The 21,050-nt window shown below is 45.5% G+C and overlaps 1 pseudogene; it reads right to left on the reverse strand.

Moving 5' to 3' along the window:
• Positions 1 to 2,450: 2,450 nt before the first annotated feature.
• LOC123839451 (ADP-ribosylation factor-like protein 2-binding protein) lies at positions 2,451 to 21,050 on the reverse strand (annotated as a pseudogene).

Raw genomic sequence — 21,050 nt, forward strand, 5'->3', positions numbered from 1 at the left:
AGAGTAGGTATTCACCTTTATGGAATGGTCAGAGGGGTGACAGGAGTCTTCCCAAATTGAAGCTTGAAATCCTACCAGTTATGTCTTTAGGATTAAACAATCTGTCTCCAAGAGTCAACTGTTTCTTCATTCTCCATCCTTTATCTTTTCTTCCTTTTTTTTTTTAATATTTATTTATTTGAGAGAGAGAGAGAGAGAGAGGGAGGTGTGGGGAGAAGGAGAGAGAGAATTTTGAACAGACTCTGTGCTGAGTGCAGCCTAACACAGGGCTCAATCCCACGACCCTGAGATCATGACCTGAGCTGAAATCAAGAGTCAGATGCTTAACCAACTGGGTCACCCAGGCACACCTATCTTTTGTTCTTTATCCTTACTCTTTCCCTCTTCTTCTAAAGATTTTCCTCTAGATTATAAAACAACACATACCTGTAACGAAAATACATAAAATTTAGGAAAGTAAAAGAAAGAAAGAAAGATGATCTATAATTCCACCTCCCTATGACATTTTCCTATGAGTATGCCTGTGCATACACACATGTACGTACATAGAGATAGGTACGTGTAAATATATCATCTTTTACAGAACAAGGCCTTAAAAATACATACTGCTTTACAGCCTGATTTTTCAGTTACTCTATTGTGGAACTTATCCATTTAGTCATTCAACAACTAGACTGAGTGCCTATCATTTTCCAGACGTTGTGCTGGGCTCAGGAATAGAGTGGAGAACTTGTGTAATCTCTGCTTTCATATAGTCTAGCTGGGAAGAAACTTACCAAATAATATTTTCCTATAACAACCAATATAGATGGAGATCATTATTTTCTTTTTCAGTGCAGATTCTTATTTTTTTCTTAAGTAGGCTCCATGCCTGGGGCTCCTGGGTGGCTTAGTGGGTTGAGCGTCTGCTCAGGTCATGATCTCAGGGTTGTGAGAATGAGCTCCGCATCAGGCTCCCTGTGTGTTCAGTGGGGAGTCTGCTCTCTCTCTCCAAAAATAAATAAATAATCTTAAAAAAAAGGCTCCGTGGCTAATATGGGGATTGGAATCACAACCCTGAGATCGAGAGTTAAATGCTCTACCGACTGAGCTAGCCATGTGCCCCTCAAATTCTTATTTTTACTTAAAAAAACCCACAAAGGTATACATTGGGAATTAAGCAACATTTTTCCTTCTTTCTAGAGGTGTGACATATGTGTTTTCTGGTCACTAATATTCTACCAAAAGTTTTATTAAACCTAAGGCAGGTAGAGGATCATTCAATCTCTTTGGTATCCCCTTCTATTCAGGCTGAGTTAGACCAGTGAACACCACTTTGGCAGGGAGAAGAATAGAGTTGGTTCATCAGTCTGGTGACTAACATAACATAATAAAAGAAAATTTAAAAAAAGAAGAAGAATAGATGTGGAAGGGGCACAGCTTGAAGAATCACATTTTTATCAAACGCATCCCAATCCCAGACCAAAATCTAACAAACTGATTTATACATAAAGGATTTTAAGCAAATCTGCATAAATACTTAATAAGCCATAAGAAAAGGATAACTTTAGTCTATTTCCAGCATACAGTATATATTCGTTGGTGCCCAGTAAAATAGTAACTCCAATGAACAAAGTATTTTTGCCTTAGGGTTGTGAGATCAAGTCCCACATTGGGTGTGAAGCCTACTTAAAATAAAATGGTAAAATTTCTTTTTTTCCCCCAAAATGATTCTTATTAAAAAAAGATTTCTTTTGCAGCAGTGGGACTACATCAGGACTGGAATAAGACAGTCATAAAAGAACTACAAACCCAAGACCAGGAGTTGATTTTCACATGTAGCTTTTTGGTAAAAGACATCCTTTTTTAGTTGATTCCCACAGCCAAGACTAGTTCTAATTTTCCCATAATGGTGGGCTGAAAATAGAGGCGTTTCAGAAATCTGAAGATAAGGGCAGCTGTTTTAACACCGTAGATAAACATTCCTAATTAGTCAAAAACTCCACACAGGTGGGCCATTGGGTTTGACGGACTGAAACTCTAAGCCAAATGAAAGAACTGTGAGCACAGGGGAAGATTTATGCAAAGCCTGCCTGTGGTATTTCAGACAGGGAGGGTGTGTGATGGTGTTGTTCCACTTCTTGTCACTGGAACATGTATTCTGGGGGCAGGGGCCTTCCAGGTGGAACGCCTGACATCGTCTTATCCCAAAGAAGTCTGACTCTCAGAAGCACCTGAGAGAGGTGTCTGCTTTGGCAGGAATACTAGGGGTTATTGAATAGAAGGTGTTTCAGGAAAAAGTCCTGGAAGCCTCAGATAATTATCATTCTGACCCATCAATACCTAACAATAAACCGCTGTAGAATAGAGCGTCTTTCCAGCGTGTATTCTCCAGTCATCGGGAGCAGAAGCCTCTTCCGGCCTATTGGGCCCATGTTGTCCAGGAGGCCACCAGTCCCTGCAGGCGGGAGCTAGTGCGAGGGATTGTTCCGGGAAGCTGCCACGGGAGATGATTTGCACAATGAAGTCACACTAAATCACTGCTCAAGGCCAGTCCTCGGCCTTCTTTTTCTGCTCTGTAGTCCAGAAACCTCTGTTTAAATGCCAGAAAGTCTGTAAATGTGAGCGGCATGTTGAACAGGTCATCAAGCCACCTCATCTTTGCCGTGTTTTACTGTTGCTATGGGAGCCGCCATGTTTAATCCGGAAATCCACGTCAGCAGTTCTTCAATATACTTTTCTATCAAAGAGAGGTATTCGTTAAAATTGGCGTGTAGGTGGGTTTATACTCTTCTGTGTCTTCAAACTCCCGGTGTTATCTGTCCATGAAATTTCTCATAGGTGCCTGGAACTCAGCATCCATGACCACGTCCTCGATAAATCCAACCCTAGCTTCAAATTCGGCTTCAGAGGCGGAAGAGGCAGGCAGTGTGAAACTCTCTTCTTCAGAGACTTCTGCAGCTTCCGTCCGGCCCTGGCTAGTAGCTGACCCGCATCCCCCAAGCCGGGGAGCCTGCGAGTTTGAGTCCGCGCCTGCGCACCGGTGCCCAGGGGCCTCCAAGCCCTGCCCAGCCGCTCTGCACCCGCCCCCCAGGACTGACTTCCAGGAGCCACACTCTGCCTCCTGACACAGTGGCCGAGATGATCATTCTTAATGACTTCACAATATTCTAGTATGTGGATGTAGCACATTTTGTTGCATATGTCATGTCTACTTTTTCCACTATAATAAACATTGCTACAATGAACACACGTGTCTCTGAACGCTTGTCCTATTCATTCTTTAAGATAACGTTCTACATCTGGAATTGCTAGGCCACTTTAAAATTTTGATTTATATTGTCAAACTACTATCCAGAAAGAGTGTACCCACTGGTAATTTTACAAATAATGTATAAGACTTCCTGTTTCTCCAGCCGTGCAAACACTCTGTGGTATTCTTCTTAATTTTCAACAGTTTTCTAGGTTTGCTTTTCATTTCTTTGATTGCTAATGAGATTGAACATTATAAATATATTATGTATTATTTAATTAACATTATAAATATATTTGCAATTTAATTTTCATTTTCTGTGTATTGTTTCCATTTGTTCAGCCCATTTTCTCTTTGGTCATTTTTTTTCCTTATTAATCTACTTGTCCAAGGCAAGGATTCTGACAGCACTTGAGCCACTCAGGAGTCCAGAATCTGTTCAACATTCGTAATTGGGCCAGAATTAGTGCCCCATGGGGGAAGTAGGGTGAGGAAGACAGAACCTGGCCCAGGAACAGGGAGGCCAGAGGGGCTAACAGGATTGCAGGGAAGTGGGGCCAAGTTCCAAATGGGTAGGAGCCAACTCCAAAATCATGTCTGCAATGGTAGATGAGATGATGGAGTTGGGGGGGTGGGTGTCGCTAAGAGAAAAACAGAAGCAGGGTCAGCCCCATAGAGATGAGAGGTCTGTTGTGGATGGCCCTCCAGCCCCAATCCTACTTTATTTACTCCCTTACAGCATTGATCCTAAGATCACTCCAGTACATATTCTGCCCACAATTTCCATCTCAGAGTCTGTTTCCTGGGAATCTGACCTGAGACAGGGGCCGAGGGAGCAGCCAGCTGGTTGCTTGACTGGGGTTTGAATGAGGAGGATGCCTCTCTTCAGGTAAGAGCTAGTTCCTCCAGGGAGAGTGGAGAAGACCCCAAGATCCTTGAAGACCCCAGAGGTAAAGAGCCAGGGGCAGTGGGCAGCCCATGGCTTATACCAAAGATTTCATTACAAAATTCTGCAGGGATTTGGAGGGGAGTGGACTTCCCTGGCTTGCTGCCATCTGATTAGTTGTAAACCTTGCCTGGGACATTCAGAAAAGCTGAGCTGTGGCTGGGGCAAGGACTGATGTGCTAATTGGGTCAGTCTCCCCAGCCCACCTCCTGCCTTTTCTGTCCATTCTGGACATCCCTCCCTCCCCAGCCAGATTTTTGAGGACTCCACTGTGGTGCCCAAGGTCATTGAAGTCAAGATTCCTATCAGCTGATCTCTAGCTGATAGAGATAAACTTTAAGCATTTTCCCTGCCTCCAGGCTGCTGGGGCTAACCTTCTCCAATCTATCCTTTACCGGCAACTGGGGAGAGCAATTGACATAGGAACAGCTTGTATATAATTGTCCTACTACCTATTGTCCCCTTGTATATAAACTCTGCCTTGCCTCCTCTCTGCTCTGTTTCTTTTTCTTCATTAAACTGCAATATATGATGATGGATTTGACTCTCTGAGTTTTTCAGAGTAATAGGGACCCATGATGTTTTCTGAATCAGAGGGCAACACACTCACAGTGTGACCTGCAGGAAGTTATGCTAGCAGCTGTGCATGGAATGAGTGAGAGATGAGGAGAGGATGAGGGTGCTGAGGGAGTCTTTGGGGGTAAGCCAACTGGGTCAGACTTTATGATTTGCCCAACTGCCATGCTGTACTTCACTCTTTCTAGATCTATCTCAGGGCAGGCCACACCCTGGGGCTGAAACACTTCTCATACTGGCACCAGTGATCCTTGCCAAGAATTCCAATTGGCTCAGTGACAGCCAACTGACTAACTGCAGTGCCCAGCTTGGGTCACCTCAGTGGGCAGCCTTTCTTTATTGTCTCCTTTGGGGACTTTGGGCCACAGTGGTGGGAGAACATGGTCAAAAGCTGTTCCTATGTCCTCATTCCTTATGATTCAGTGGAGTAGTTGACCCCTTTCCCAGTAAGACTTTGCAGCATTCTGCCTCCCTTTTCCTCTCATAACCTGAGATCTCATGGCTCTGGAAAATCAATAAATGAAACCAAGTTTTGTTTAGTAATTTCCACCTGCTCAGACATTGTTCTGAGAATTTCACACATACATAATTTAATCTTCACAATGATCCTATGAAGTAGGCATGATTATCCTCACTTTACAGATGAGAAAAAGAATGGAGACATGAAGATCACTCTATGCCAAAGGTTGCAGTTAGCAAGTGGTACAGCCAGGGTTTGCACATGAGTAGTTGGGCCCTAGAGTCCATGCTTGTAACTTGCATTGTATACTAATATCATATGCATGGTTTTGTTTTTTTCATGATAGATTTGGACAGTGGAATGTCTCTTTGGTCTTTGAAGGCAGATGCTTACTTTATTCAGATCCCTGCTCTGTTCCTGGTTCTGAAATCTGGTCCAGCTATCTGGGAGACTCTTCTATTTCAAGAGGCTGACACTTGTCATCACTCCTTCCAAACTTGACTTCTCAGCCTCACCTTTAGTTCTGACTATTTGCATGTGCTCACAGATTTCCTGCTTAAGGTCAAGTAAACATTTGTTTCAAAACTCAACTTTAAAAAAGACCCAGACCTTGTCCATTCTGTTTTGTTCCTTTTAAAGCCAAGAACAACAAAAAAGTCTCAAAGTCTTTATGGATAATAAAAACTTACATAATTTAGCATGTTTACCTTTTTGCCTCAGCTGCTGGGGAGTATTTTTCATTGGATGATTAGAATACTTGCTTCCTTTTTAAAAACATGGATTATTATTATTTTTAGAGGGAGAGAAAGTAGGAGCAGGGTGGGGGGAGGAGGGACAGAGAGAGAGGGAAAGAGAGAATCTCAAGCAAACTCAATGCTCAGTGCCAAGCCCAGCACGGGGCTTGATCCCACGATCCTGAGATCATGACCTGAGCTGAAATCAAGAGTCAGACGTTAAACCGATTGGGCCACCCAGGTGCCCCTAGATTATTGTTTTTTATTTAACTCCCTTATTATTGGGATGAGAGGGAAATAAAAATAAAGAAAATTGAGAAGGTAGTCTTCTCTTGATTGTAGCTAAGCTCATAATGAGCAAATTGGAAACTGGGCATTCACAGAGGAAGAGAGCGATTTAAAAATATTAGCTGTTAGTATTGTGATAATAAAAATAATATCTGCCTCTCAGGGATATTTCAAAGAACACATGAAATAATATACACAAAAGTGTTTTATAAAATGAAAATATTCATATATATATTGTACTACATGTGTGCAAATTTTGATTAGCAACTAGATTATAAGCTCTTTAAAGAGAGGGACTATGTCATATATTGTTTGTATGTTATGTAATACTGGAAAGAAAATGTTTACTTGTTGACTGATGGACTGATTAAATAATATAATGCATGCCAGAGCTCAGCACAGCTCCTAGAATAAGACAAGTACTCAATAAATGGGAGATATTACCATTATTATTTCAAAGTTTGCCACTGTCAATTAATTTCTGAAGATTCAGACTCTCAAGGCTAGAAATGACTTCAGAGTCCCTGAAAAGGAATCCCCATTTAGATACTGAAGTCTCTAAAACACCATTCCACAATCAGCAGCCCACCTTCCTATGGAAGGTAACTCCTCTCTTTCACAGAGGTTGCTCGGCTGAGTCCTACCTTATAAATTCCACTCATTGGTCAAAGTTTTTTTTCCCCTCTGTGGCCATAGGGAACAACCCTAAGTTCTCCTGTGCATGACAGTCTACAAATGTTTGAGGATAGATTTTCCTTTCATTGGATTCCTTCTTCAGGTGGAATACCTCCATTTCCTACTCTGCTTTGGGGTGCCCACTGCCATCCTGGGTGCTCTCCCATAGACACTTTATCCTCTGGACCTCTGGAACCCAACCCAGACTTCCAAGAGTGGCCTGACTAGCTCAGGAAAAGAGTGGGAATGGGGCTTCTTGTTGTGTATCCTCCAACCTTGTAGGTGAATTTGGCAGATCCTTCCTGTCACTGACTCATCCTGAGCTGGTGCCATTTTATACAAGCCATTCAGAAACTGTGTTTCCCCGTGCTGAACCATACAGCTGCTTTGCTTGAATATGTCTGTAGGGTTTTACTTTACATTAGTCTCTGTTAAATTTTTCTTGTTATATTTGGCTCAAGCTCTAAACTGTCAAATTATTTCTGGACTGTAATCATGGCATCCAGCTTCTTATTACTCTGACCATGTTCAGGCCAGTTGTAAATGTGAGCTATATGCAAAGCTGTCCTTGCTTGGGTGTACTGGAAAGAAAAACTGCTATAAAGGAAAAATGACCTATTTATAATAGAAGAGAAAGGTGTTATATTTAATCTTAAGGGAAGTAGCTTTTTAAAAACCTTTTTATTATAGAAAATTTCAAATAAATATAAAAATAGAATAGTGTAATGAATGCTTGCTTCTGTATCCATTACCCAGCTCGACAATTAACTCATTATCCTGTTTCATTTCTATTCTCCCCACTCCCTTTACCCCTCCAGATTATGTTGAAGCAAGTCCCAAACAGCATACCATTTTATTCATACATATTTTTAAAGTTTCTCTAAAAGATAAGGACTCTTTAAATAATATAACCGTATTAACATTATCACCCTTAACAGGATAAACATTAATTATTTAATATGATAAAAAACCAGTCCAGTGTGTCAGTTCTATTCTAATAAAAAAAAAAATCCTGTCCAAGTTCACATTTCCCATAATATCTTATGAATGTTTTCATTAAAATCACTTGTTTGAATCAGGTTCTAAATCATGTTCATGCATTGCAATTGGTTCATATCCCCCTTTTTTATTCCTTGTAATTTATTTGTTGAAGAAACTTGGCCATTTGTCTTGTGGATTTAGTGTCCTACAAAGTTAGGGCCCCCCACCTCCACATCTCTGTTGTGATACTGTTCAGCATGGTCCTCTTTCCTTTGTCTCTATTTTTAATGATCGTACAATAAAATGGACCTTTTGGGGTGAACTATTCTATAAATTTTAACACAGTTATGCATGTATAGATTTATGAAGCCACCACCACAACTGGGGTGCAGAACAGTTTCATCACCCCCCAAAACTCCTTCATGTTATTTTTGTATAGTGACACACCCCCTCTACCTCTAACCATGGGCAACCACTGATTTGTTCTCTGTCACTATAGTTTAGTCTTTCTGAGAGTCTCGTATCAACAAATCACACAGTAGGTAACCTTTTGAGATTAACTTCTTTCCCTCAGCATACCTTTGAGATTCATCCAATTTGTTGTATCAACAGTTTGCTTCTTTTTATTGCCAAGTCTTGCATGGAATTGATGTAGTATGGTTTGATTATCTCCTCTCTTCTTGAAGGACATTTGAGTTGTTACCAATTTTTGTGATTATAAATGGAGATGCTATAAGCATCCATGTACATATTTTCGTGTGAATGTAAGCTTTTATTTCTCTAGGGTAAATACCCAGCAGTGGGATTTTTGGTCATATGGGTGTGTGTTTAACTTTATAAAAAGTTGCCAACCTGTTTTTAAGAGTGGTTGTGCCATTTTGCATTGTATGAGAATTGCAGTTAAATTGCATCCACCAGAGCAAGTTGTCAGTATTCTTAAACTTTAGCTGTTCTAAGACATGTGTAGTGGCATGGCTCTTTGCTTTGAAGAATATATTGATTCTTTGCTTTTGAAGGGTGAGATCCTCTCCCTCTCTCTGCCCCCATGGAAATCTGGAGAGGATGAGACAAACAGGCATTTGTTACTCTGCGTACAAACTTAGAGGGATTTTGAATTTTCAAGGGGGATCCAGGATAAAAGGCCAGAACTGCACCATGGAGAGAAGAGGAGGGTGAGGAGGGCTCAGGGAGCAACAGGGGCCCCTGCAATGTTAGGAGATCACATGTGGGCACCACAGTTAGGGAAACACTTCCCAGGGGATGATGATGACATTTCTATCACAGGGAATTCACATGAGGAAGTGGAGTCATTCCTGGACTGTACCATCCTATCTCTCATTACTGCACAACTTCAGCAAAGGAAGAGGGTTGGGGGGCAGTTGTGGGCCAGAGTGGACTGGGGGCAGGACAGTGGTCTTGGGGACTGGGAGCAACAGGTAGGAAGAAGATGTGTGGTAGACTGACTGGGGAAAGTCTGGCTCAGGGCTCTACAGGTGTGTGGAGTAGGGGGAGGTACTGAACTCTCTGCAGAACTGAATGGGGGTTGGATATTTGGTTGATTAAGGAAATGAGGTTGGAGGACTTTGAGGGTATCTGAATTACATTTAAAGCGCAGACCTTACCATGTTATTCCCCCTTCAAGTCCTTTAATGCTCCCCACTGCCTGAGGGTGCAATCTGACATCTTCATATGACATATCAGACCTTCTTGAAGGGGCTCAGCTTATTTCTCCAACGCTCTCCCTGAATACCATAACTTTTTTTTTTTAAAAGATTTTATTTATTTATTTGAGAGAGAGAGAATGAGAGAGAGCAAGTACATGAGAGGGGGGAGGGTCAGAGGGAGAAGCAGACTCCCTGCCGAGCAGGGAGCCCGATGCGGGACTCGATCCAGGGACTCCAGGATCATGACCTGAGCCGAAGGCAGTCGCTTAACCAACTGAGCCACCCAGGCGCCCCTGAATACCATAACTTTTTGTGTACTACCTGTACCAGAGAGCAAAATGCCCCCATTTTCTTAAACACTCAGCTATTCCAAGTCTTGGGTCCTTTGCACATACTTCCTTTTGGCTAGAATACTCTCTGAGACCCCATCTTTCTTCAGCTCTGACATCCCCTCTTCTGGATAGATCTCCATGTATGCCCCTCATCTGTGTCACCAGCAGGTCCTTGACAGACCTCTATCTTTTGCAGTACTTTTGTATTGACATGTCTGCCTCCCTTGCTGGACTGTGACCCAGCAGTCTGAGCAAACACAGAGCAGGCAACGGCCATTTTTTTCTTTGTGACTGCGGCACCTGGCTGCAGTCCTGGACCCAGAGCAGATACTAGATAAATGAGCGAGGGCTGAGGATCGAGCATCCGTTCAGGGGGCACTGTCCAGATCAGGGAATAGGATTCAGCTGGGCATGGATGTGTCACTGGTGCTATGCTTCCTCCAGGTTCTTCTCCATCTGCCTCATGAGCAACCCAGCTGGCACCATGCTGAGACCCTGTTTCCCTACACCTGTAATATCCTCTGGCCTATTGGACAAGCTGCCCCAGCTGAAAATGAGATAAAGTTAGGCTGTCATAATGTGTCAGTAAAGCCGTGCTGGCCCTGAGGTCTCATGGTGTGTGTGTGTGTGTGTGTGTCTCTGTGTGTGTGTGTCTGTGTGAAGATCTCCCGAAATTTATCTTGAGCTCATGTCCTGAGGCTCCCATCTCTGCCTTGGCTCCAGGGTCTCTGTGGCCCTCAACGTCCCGGGTGTGCCTCCCATTTCCTTCGTCAAGATGGGAAGTTTTCAGTGAAGGAGGCTGCATCTCAACTTCTGCATCTTATCACCTCCCAACCCACTATCCAATAGTGAACTAATTGGAAAGGATATGAGATGGACTTCTTTATTGGATCACAATGCAACATAACCTTGTCCTTGAGAAATGTAACACTGTTAGTGAGTAGCAGTCTGCCCTGCAAAGTCAGTGCCAAATCCTGGTGGCTGTTGCCGAGTTAGGAGGCAAAGTCTACCTCGTTATACTAAACTCCCTACAACAGACAAGTTGTGCTACTTCTCAAGCATTCTTACTTGAATTTCCACCAGAGCTGTAGCACGTGTTTATTTAGTTTTACTGAAAAGAGTTTCTAGCTGAGGGGCTGCTTGGGTGGCTCAGTCGGTTAAGCGTTGAACTCTTGGTTTCAGCTCAGGTCATGATCTCAGGGTCATGAGATCAAGTCCCATGTTGGGCTCCCCACTCAGTATGGAGTCTGCTTGGGATTCTCTTCCTTTCCCTCCTCTTCTGTCCCTTCCCCCACTTGTTCTTTCTCTCTCTCTCTCTTTCAACTAACTAACTAACTAACTAACTAACTAACTAACTAACTAACTAACTTACTTCTTAAAAAAAAAAGAGCTTCTAGCTGAGGGCTGAGCAGCAGAGTGGGGTGGGGGATGAGATTCAGCTCATTGACTGAGAACAAAATTCTGCACTCCTGGGACTATATCTTTTTGTGGGGGGACACCTTCATCTAACCTGCCTTCACAGCCTGTGCCATGGTAGGGAGTATCTTTGGCATCCAGAGTCTGTACAGTCTTGGGGGAGCAAGGAGATCTTGTTCAGTGCTGCTCAGGCTGGGGGTTCGGTGTGGGGTTGCTGTGTGGGGCTGGGGGAAGAGGCATGAGCGGTAGCTCTGGAGGAGGCTCCTTTAGCAATGGAGGCAGAACTGGTGGTTTTGGAGGGGGTGGTGCGTGGTCCCTGGTTCTGACAGAGCCCTCTCTCTGGGGACCAGATCTGCCTTGGCAGGCAGCCGCAGCAGAGCTGGGCTCTAGACATGGTGGGTGGGGTGTCGGGCCTAGACTGAGTGAGGGGCTCCAGAGAAAGAAGCCTGGATATTTGGGGATTGAGCCATGGGAAGAACACTGGATTGGAGCCCTATCTATTGCTGGATAATCATTTGGGGTTTATCTGTCCTCACTGTGTAACTGGAACAGGTTCCATCTCCTCTTTGATCCTCATTGTCCTTATCTTTACAAAGAGACCTTTGGAGGTCTCTAATCTTTGAGGTGTTTCTTAAGTAACACTTCGAGTGGGAGGTGGCTCTATGTTCTCGTAATTTGTTTTTATTTTCCTTTCTACAGCAGGATGTCTGGGGCATGTCACAACTCTGTGCATCTCTAAGTATCTTACATATTTTTTTCCCTTGAGGTTGGGTTAAATACTGCTACCGAGATTGTGTAACTACTTCCCTTAGGATAAAGCAGAATGATTCAAACTTTCACAAAGGGAAAATAGGTCTCTATATAACAAAGGCATTATTGAGTTTTCCACATTCCCACCTCTTGGGGCTGGAGGAAAAGAAGAATGCATCTGCTGTTATTCCTTATGTCTGCCTCTGCCACAGCTGAGCTCACTCCTCACCACCTGCTGTGGCCACCTACCCTCTAATACTCCTGTGTGCCTCTCACTCCCCACCCCTCAGCCCCGAGCACCTCCACCTTCTCCATCCATCCATGTACCTAGAGCAGGAAACAAACATTCCCATTACCCCAGATGTCCCCAGCCTGGTCTCTCTTCCAGCTACCCCTCCCACCCCGTCCCCACCCCTGAAAGGGCTAATCTGATTTCTCACAGCATAGGTTAGTTTTAAATGTTTTTGTATTTTATAAGCATTTATCAGTAGAATCATACAGTTTGTGTCTGGACTCTTGCCTAACACAATATAGCAAGATTCCTCCAAAACCAGCTATGTGGTTGCAGATCATTCCTTCTCATTAGTATGCTGCTATGTGGCTAAACCTGGTTATTTACATGCTCTACTACTGTCGGAGATGGGGTTCGAGTCCAGTTTTCAGATATTATGAACAATCCTGCAATGAATATTCTAGTACATGTCTTGTGGTGAATACATGAATGCACTCAATTGTTTGTGTACATCTTGTAGGGTCCATAGGGTATGTTGGGATTGTTGGGTCCATAGGGTGTGGTATGTTCAGCTATAACAGATACTCCAAACACTTAATATTTCCTTTCTTTGGTAGTTTAGCCTTTTTGGAGGGGGTACTATCATATATATTTGTGATTTTAATTTGCACGTCCCTTAGTGGCTAAGGATGTTGAGATCCTTTCATATATAAACTGGCCATTTTGGGTATCTTCTTTCATGCAAGTCTTCTGCCCATTTTTCTATTTTTCTCGCGCATTTACAAGTGTTCTTTATATATTCTGGATATGAGTCCTTTGTCAGATATATGAATATTTTTTCCCACTCTGTGGGTTGTCTTTTCACTCTTTAATGGAGTTTTTTGATAAACAGAGTTACTTAATTTTATAAATTCATCATATTTTTCTTTTGTGTAGTGCTTTTTGTGTCCCATACTCTGCTCTATACTCTAAGGTCATGAAGACCCTGTCTGGGGTCTTCCAAAAGGCTTACTGTTTTACCTTTCATGTTCAGATCTGCTTTTGACTCTTGTGTATTTTTTCGCCCATACTTACATGAAGTTGGAGGTTCTATAACATTTAATTATTAAAAGAAGTCTATCTGGTTAATCTTGGTGATAAAAAGATAGACGTTTGCTATATTGTTTTCTGTATGATTGAAAAATTTTACAATTAAAAATAAAATGAAAAATATTTAAGCATAGATGTTTCCCTGGGTTCCCTCTTTGATCTACTGTTCTTCTCATGCTACATGGTCTTCCTGAGTGCGTTTGCCTACTTCCATTCTATTCATCTATTTATTTAAATTTCATCAAGCGCCAATTCGGTCCATGTACCATGAGGTTGCTTGCCACAGAGATGAATATAATATGGCTATCCCTTTAAGGGACTTACAGTCTGGTATATATGATGATAAAGAATTGCAGTAAAGGTCCTTGGGATAGCTATTGATTGCAAAGGACACCTCAGAGCTCATGTTCTCTTCAACATGAGTGTTCAGTCTTTCCTTCCTCCTCTTCTTGTCCCCTTTTTAAAGTCAACTTTATTGAGGGATAATTTGCATAAAATAATAATGCAGCCATTTTCAGAGTACATTTCTTTTTTTTAAAGATTTTATTTATCCATTCATGAGAGACAGAGAGAGAGATGCAGAGGCAGAGGGAGAAGCAGGCTCCCCTTGGAGCAGGGAGCCTGATGCGGGACTCGATCCCAGGACCCTGGGATCATGACCTGAGCCGCAGGTGCTTAACCAACTGAGTCACCGAGGCATCCCTTTCAGAGTACATTTCAATGAGTTTTGACAAAAGTATATCCACATGTAAGTACAACCACAATTAAAATATAGGACATCTTCCAAAATTTTCTCCCACGCCCCTTTGCTGTCAATCACCTGCCAGCCCTCAGGCCCAGGCTGAGGCTTGCTTCCTGTCATTATGGGTTAGTTTTGCCTCTTCTAGAATTTCACATAAATGAAATCATACAGAATACATTCTTTCTGTGTCTGGCTTCTTCCCCTCATCGCGATGTTTTTGAGATCCTTCAGATACATGTATGCCCCAGGCTGTGGTTTGCCTTTTCTTGCCTTTTCTTGGCGATGTGTTTCGAAGCTCCCTGCCCCCTTTCCAGCACTCTGATGGTGCCTCACACTCTACAGCTTGTGCACCTGCATCTAAGGGCTGGCTGCTCTGCCTGGCCTCTTGGACTAGATAGAAATCTCTATCTAGTCTGAAGACAGGACAGGTGGCTCTCTCTTATTGCTTCCCCAGCCTTTCATAAAGATGTGGAAGTTTTCCTCCTTTAATATAGTTGCTTATGTTATAGGAATTAGTACATCAGAATTAAAGCAAACTGGAGCTTTAAAAAAATACCAGTGCCTGGGCCACATTCTCTAAGATTCTGATTCAGGAGGTCAGGAGTGAGGCTTGAGGACCTGGATTCTTAAAAGCTGCCCAGAAGTCCTGATGAGTAGTCAGCACTGAGGGCCACTACCGATAGGGTGAAGTCTCGATTCTGCAGCGTGGCACAGAGAGACCACCATAATCAGTTTCAGCCTACAACTTCAGCTCCTTCTGCATCACCTGTCCTCCTCTTCTATGCTCCCTATTCTGCAAGCATGTGTGATCTCTCACCAACACTCCCCCTCACCTGTATATTAAATGTTTTCCTCTCTAGCAGGGATGTCTTTCTCTTATTGTCCATCCACTGGGCCCACTCCTACTCATCCCTCAATACCCCATTCAAAATTACCTCCTCTATGTGGCCTTCCATAGCCTTTCTTCCCCTTATGCGCATAGTACTGCTGTTAAAAACACTGACCCCAATGTGATATAAGGAGTTGTTTATATGACTGACTCCTTCAATACAGCTGTGAGCTTCTCCAGATCATGGGCCCTGTCTTGTGCAGCAGCATGTTCCCATTGGGTAGCCTGGTGCCTGACACAAGTAGGTGCTTAACAAACAATTGCTGAGTGAATGAGTGGATGTTTGGAGAGATGACTGAAGGGATGGTGGTCCTTGATGTATCTCTTGGAGGGGATGAAGTCCTAGGGGAAACAAGGGCTGGATACTCCTGCCTGGATTCTCTGAGCATTGTGCCTGATCCTCACTCTAAGCTTTGGTTTCCAAGTCTCTTGGGAGAAAGCAGAGTCAAAGGGTAGGTTGGGACAGCATTTGCCTTCTGACTGTATCAGTCTTCAATCCTAGTTCATGCTTAATGCTCTTGTCGTTCTCATTCAGGGTTACAGGTTGTTTGAGTCTGTGAGTGTGAGTCACGAGAGGGTGTGTGTCTGTGTGTAGCATGTTTGCCCATATGCCTGTCAGTTCAGATAAATGAAAGGATTTTAAAAAGTTGAAGATATTCTATAAATGTCAGACGCTATTAAGTGTTGGCACTTATGCTTATGAGGCTGTGGCTTGGCATTTTTTGGAAATAAGAACTTCTCAAGTTGTACAAGGCTGGCCGGCCACTGAGGGTATAGGGATTGTCCCAGGTATGGGGATTGCCCTCCATGTGGAGGAAAGACATTCTCATTTGACATTGGGCCTGGTAGGGACAACGGTGTCCCCGGAGCTGTTACGAGAGCTCAAGGGTCTAGGCTAATGATACAAGACATCGATGTGGGGCTGGGCTGCTTGCTCGTTCCTAAATTATGGGTCAGTTTAGGTGTAAAGAAAAGGAGAAGGGGGTTTTAAGTCAGAGGACGCTTCATGGTCCCTAGGACAGAGGAGGAACCAGTCAGAAGAGGTCAGCACAGTGCCCAGCACAGAAAGGTGCTCAGGAAGGGGTGGCTGGGGAGCAGGTGAAGGGGAGGGCAGAAGAGCCTCACCCTAGGGCTTCGTTTAGAGACTGGGCTACTGGCTGTGAAACGCTCAGTGTCATTCCAAAAAATGCCAAGCCACAGCCTCATAAGCATAAGTGCCAACACTTAATAGCGTCTGACATTTATAGAATATCTTCAATGCGCATGGCTCTGGCCTGTGGCCTCTGGCCTGTGGCCCATTGGCTTGCAAAATTGAGACTGTGAGCCTGACTAGGAAAAAGTGGGATGGGGCAGCAGAAACTGTCCCCTCTGCTGGGGAACTAACACAAAGTGCCCTTGCTGGGGACCATGCTTAGACAAGAGTAGGGTCCTGTTTGTGCCTTTTCTCCCTGTTCCATACTCTGTTTTCATCCGCCATTTCCTGAACTTGATCAAATCCCAGTCCACTGTTCAGAGTCAGGGCTTATTCCATGAGCTGAGCTCTGGGTGGGAACACAGAGTTCCCTGGGGGGCCCACACAGGGAGCCTTTTCCCGAGGCCTGAGTCTTGCATGGCTGTTCCCCAAACATGGGTTCCAGACTGGGACAGAACTGGATCGGAGGCCACTTCCTGTCTGTGGGCCCTTGGACAAGCGATTTAACTTCTGAGTCCCAGTTTTCCTCTTCTGTGAAATGGAGCTCCGTGCCCTTCCCTATAGGGTTTCGGGGCAGGTGGAAGGGAAGAGGTCTGTAACTGTCAATCACTGAGCCCGGCACTTGGCCCGCATGCCGCCGCTTGCTTTTCTGCCACTATTACCATCCCTCAGTTAACACAGCGCATCTGTCCTTCTGTTTATAAAGCCCTTCATTGCACTGACCTCAACTCCCAACTTGCAGCCGCTCTGCTCCATGGGCAGAGCAGGGGTTTCTCAGCTCCATTCTGATTGGCTACATGGCGGCCCAGAGGGATCTGGAGCCTAGGAGAAGGGCTTCCTGTTTCTGTGCAAACTGCTTTTTTAAAAAAGATTTTATTTATTTATTTGAGAGAGAGACAGAGGTAGCGAGAGAGAGCACGAGTGGGGAGGAGAGGGAGAAGCAGACTCCTTGCTGAGCAGGGAGCCCCATGTGGGGCTCGATCCCAGGACCCTGAGATCATGACCTGAGCTGAAGGCAGACGCTTAACCGACTGAGCCACCCAGGCACCCGCAGGCCGCTTTCCATGGCACAGCTCTGATGGTCTCCTGGGGTGGTAGGGTCTGGGCACTTTGAGGAGGCCACCCACCCATCAGGGGCCCTGTCCCTCAGGGCTGCAGCTGCTGAGTTATAGATTCAGTGAAGCTGGTCCCTCAGTGAGACTTGGATCAGAGCTCACCTGGTATGGGATAACAGTCCCTTATGGAGCTGCGTTCTCTCTGATCGCAGACCACAGGACACCAGAGCTCAGTTCCTCACCCCCCGACCCAGTGCCCCCCATCCTGACACAGCCCTGCATGCTTCTCCCTCCTCAACTCCTTCCCAGCCTCACTTACCCCCTGCTGTCCCTGGCCCACGTCATCCGCCACCAGCTGCCATCAGATGTGTTACTAAGCTGCTCCTTAACCCTGAGCGCCTGCATCTGACTGCCCTGTTTCCCCAGAGAAGCCGGGAATCCCTGCAGTCAGGAGCAATTTTTCCTCTGCCTCCCTAATTCCCCCAAGGATGGCTCAGCTTCCCCAGAGCAGAGGGGGCCTTGGTCATGGTACCAGCCTGGGAGGCATAGCCATGGCTATGGAGAGGAGGGGCCGCAGGGCCCCATGTCTCTCCGGAAGCCCCTGTGCCCTCCATCTGGGAAGGCCCAACTGGGCTAATTTTGTCAGCAGCACGCTCTGTTCCTCTCCCTAAGAGGCAGCCGAGAAGAGCGGCTGGGCTTTATAGTCTGCAGGTGTGGGGGATTAGCAGTGGGCTTTGCCAGGAAGAAGGGATTTGGGATGGGCCCTCATTAGAGCCTCAAACTTCCACCCCAATTTCTTTGGGATTTGTTCTTGATGTTTAAAATGCAAACTGACTTCTCAGCATATTCAAACTGGGCCAGGTCATTGGCAACCATCAAGGGGTGGAAATCACTGAATTGTTCTGCCGTGTTTCCCTTAATGGCAAGGATTGGAGAAAATGGTAAGCAGGGGCAGGAAGACAGTTTGCGACACTTCCTCATTTGCTCCTGGGTCTCTTTTGAGGAAGGCATGGGCCACATTGGAAAAACACCGTTTGGGAGTCAGGACCAGCCTCACAGGCCTGCAAAGACAGTGGCTTTATGTGTTGTTATAATGTCCCCTCCCCACAGCCCCTGGTCACCAACCCACCCTCCATCTGCTTTCCCCAGGCTGACTCTGTCCTCAGCATCACAGATGTCAGCAGGCTGAGGCGGTGGAGGCAATGAGGCTAGGACACTGGGGCCCGTTTCTCCCCTGCCCATACCTCCTTTGAACCCCAGGCAGGTCCAACATGAGCCCCCTGCTCGAGTCTGAAGCCCCAATTGTGCAGAGGAGGAAGCTGTGTACAAGGAGAAGACTCAGGTGGTGGTTGCATCATGACAGCACCTGCGTTGTGAGCTCTCAGTCTGGGCCCCTATTCAGACCCAGTTGCCGAGTCTTGGTTTCTCAGATTAGCGAGATGCTTTGAGCAAGAATCAGGGCCTTGGAGGGATGGGGCGGGCACCTAGGTTTTGAAGGGGGCAAGGCAGGCAGTTCCCATCTCTGACATAAAGGGAAAGAGAGCACGCATGGGGCAGGACACTGTGATGACAGCGTGTGGTTTTGTGAGTATGTATGTACGTATGTGTGCGTTAGTGGGAATGCACGCTATTCGTGTTGTGTTTTGCTTCTCCCTCTGTAGGTAGAAAGTCTGGTGGTCTGAGGACTGAATTCTTAGGGAGGGAGAGCTGGATCAGGCAGAACCTCTACTTGCCCAAACTTTCTTAGCCTGTCTTCCTTGAGGGTCTTTGTGACTTTGCGTGTTTGAAGGGTTTTGGAACTGCTCCAAGGTTTGGCAGGTCACTGGTTTAAACTGGTCCTCCCCCAGTGAGCTTGTAAGGGAGCAGTTTCCTTGCACTCCTGGTGTCAAGTGTAGGTGCCCAGTGGCCATAAGCGAAGGGGGTGAACGAGGGGAGAAGCTGAGATGGAAGAGAGAGGGTTCTGCAGGGAGCCTGTGTCTGAGCATGGAGGCCAGATGGGATGGGAGAGGGGAGGCTCATTGTAAAGGGGGGCAGCCTCTGTGGAGACTCATTTTCTAGACAGCGCTTCAGGTTTCGCTGCCAGGAGCAGAGTCATCAAGACTGGTCTTTGCTGTTGAAGGGAGGTAGGAGACAGTGTTATAAAAGGGACCTACATTCACACCGCACACAATTTAGAGAGAGGTTTTCTCATACATGATCCTCTCGATAACTGGAGGAATAGACATCCTTCGTCTTAAAAAAAAAAAAAACTTTAATGGCAATAAGAAAAGGGAAATTGGCAGATTCAATGGGTGTTCTGTAAAATTTCTAGATTTTAGGCAGTGTGTCCTAGGAAAAGAATTAGAGATGAGGCCAAGTGAGCTACAGGCTAGTGGGAGATACTGATGTAGTGTTCCAACAACGTGGAACACTGAGTGCGAAGATATCTGAAACTTTTGTTTCTCATATGGAAGAAAGAGCAATGTAGAGAATTTTAGGACAAAAATCTTCTTCTCGATCGTGATGTGTTGGATGTAACCAGCCCTGTTGTATACATCACGATGATAAATAGATACTTCAGAAAACTCGTGATGGAAGAGAGCCTTCATTTGCAAATAGTCTGAGTCAAGTTCAGCGGCAACTGCCCAAATGGAGAATGGAGGTGATTTTTTAGTTCTCGTTCTTCTTAAATTTTCCTGGGGAGGAACCCAACCTTTCCAGATGGGGAAGGTGGTGTCTCTCAGGTGAGCCAAGGAGAGGAGGCCTTGGGAATCCTGCATTCATTTTCCTAACGTGAGCCTGGAAGAGGAAAGGCTGGTGGTTTCTCAGGCCTGGACCAGGTGGTCTAGACCCCTCTTCTTGGCTGGATTGGCCTTTGTCCAGCTTTCCCCTCCCTGTGGGCCTCTCTCCCCACCTGCCCCTCCCTCTCATGGGCCTTGGCCATGGTCTATACTTCCTCTCGGTCCACTGTACATGCCTACCCTTCTCAGATTGAACTTTCTCTCTTACCCCACCTCAGCTCTCCTTCCAAAGCCCTTGTGGCTGAGAACTTATCTCATGTGTGTTTCATACATGGGCTTTCTCCTCCCTGGACAGCAAGAGTCCCAGAGGGAGCTGCTGCCCCTCCCCTGACTTCGGCTTCTCCCTCCACCTCCTCAGTCTTTCTCCTCCTGGTTCTTCCCTTCTTCCCTCTCCTCCCCCGCTTCCTCACTGGGGCTCTGCACCCATCCCTGTAATCTTCTGAGGCTGGATGGGCTGGCAGAGTGGCCTTGGGGATGCAGGACAGGCAGAGAAATGCTGACTTGTCAGCACTATAAATCTCTCAGGAATTAGGGGCTCTGTCCAGCCCTGCTGGATGGCCCCTCTCTCAACTTGAGCTTATGTCAGGTGAGTAACCCTGGGAAAACAAAGCAATCTGGAAATTTGGGGTGATTACCAAGGTGTGTTATGAATTCTGGACTCAGCCTCTTGCTGCCAGGCAAACCAAAGCTGATAATACCTCAATTAGTTGGCTGGCACCACAAGCCAGCCAAGCTCCCTGGCCCTATATAAAGGCCATCCCCAGCCCAGAACTTCAGAAGGTGTCCTAGTTTCCTCTAGCTTTTCCATCCATCCTTCCTTTGGAATACCTTGCTGTCCGCCATGAATCGCCAGGCCAGCCACAGCCAACAATCTTGCAGATCTTCCAGCGGGGGCCACCGCCAGGGCTTCAGTGCCCACTCAGCTGTGGTGTTGGGCCAGAGCTGGGTCAGCTCCACCAGGTCCTCCTCGACATCCCACTCAGGCAGGGGCAGTGGTGGGTCTGCTGCCTGTGCCAT

The sequence above is a fragment of the Mirounga angustirostris genome, unplaced genomic scaffold (assembly GCF_029215605.1).
Source record: "Mirounga angustirostris isolate CCGP_5_RB_7025 unplaced genomic scaffold, mMirAng1.0.hap1 SCAF_5, whole genome shotgun sequence".
Taxonomy (NCBI): Eukaryota; Metazoa; Chordata; class Mammalia; order Carnivora; family Phocidae; genus Mirounga; species Mirounga angustirostris.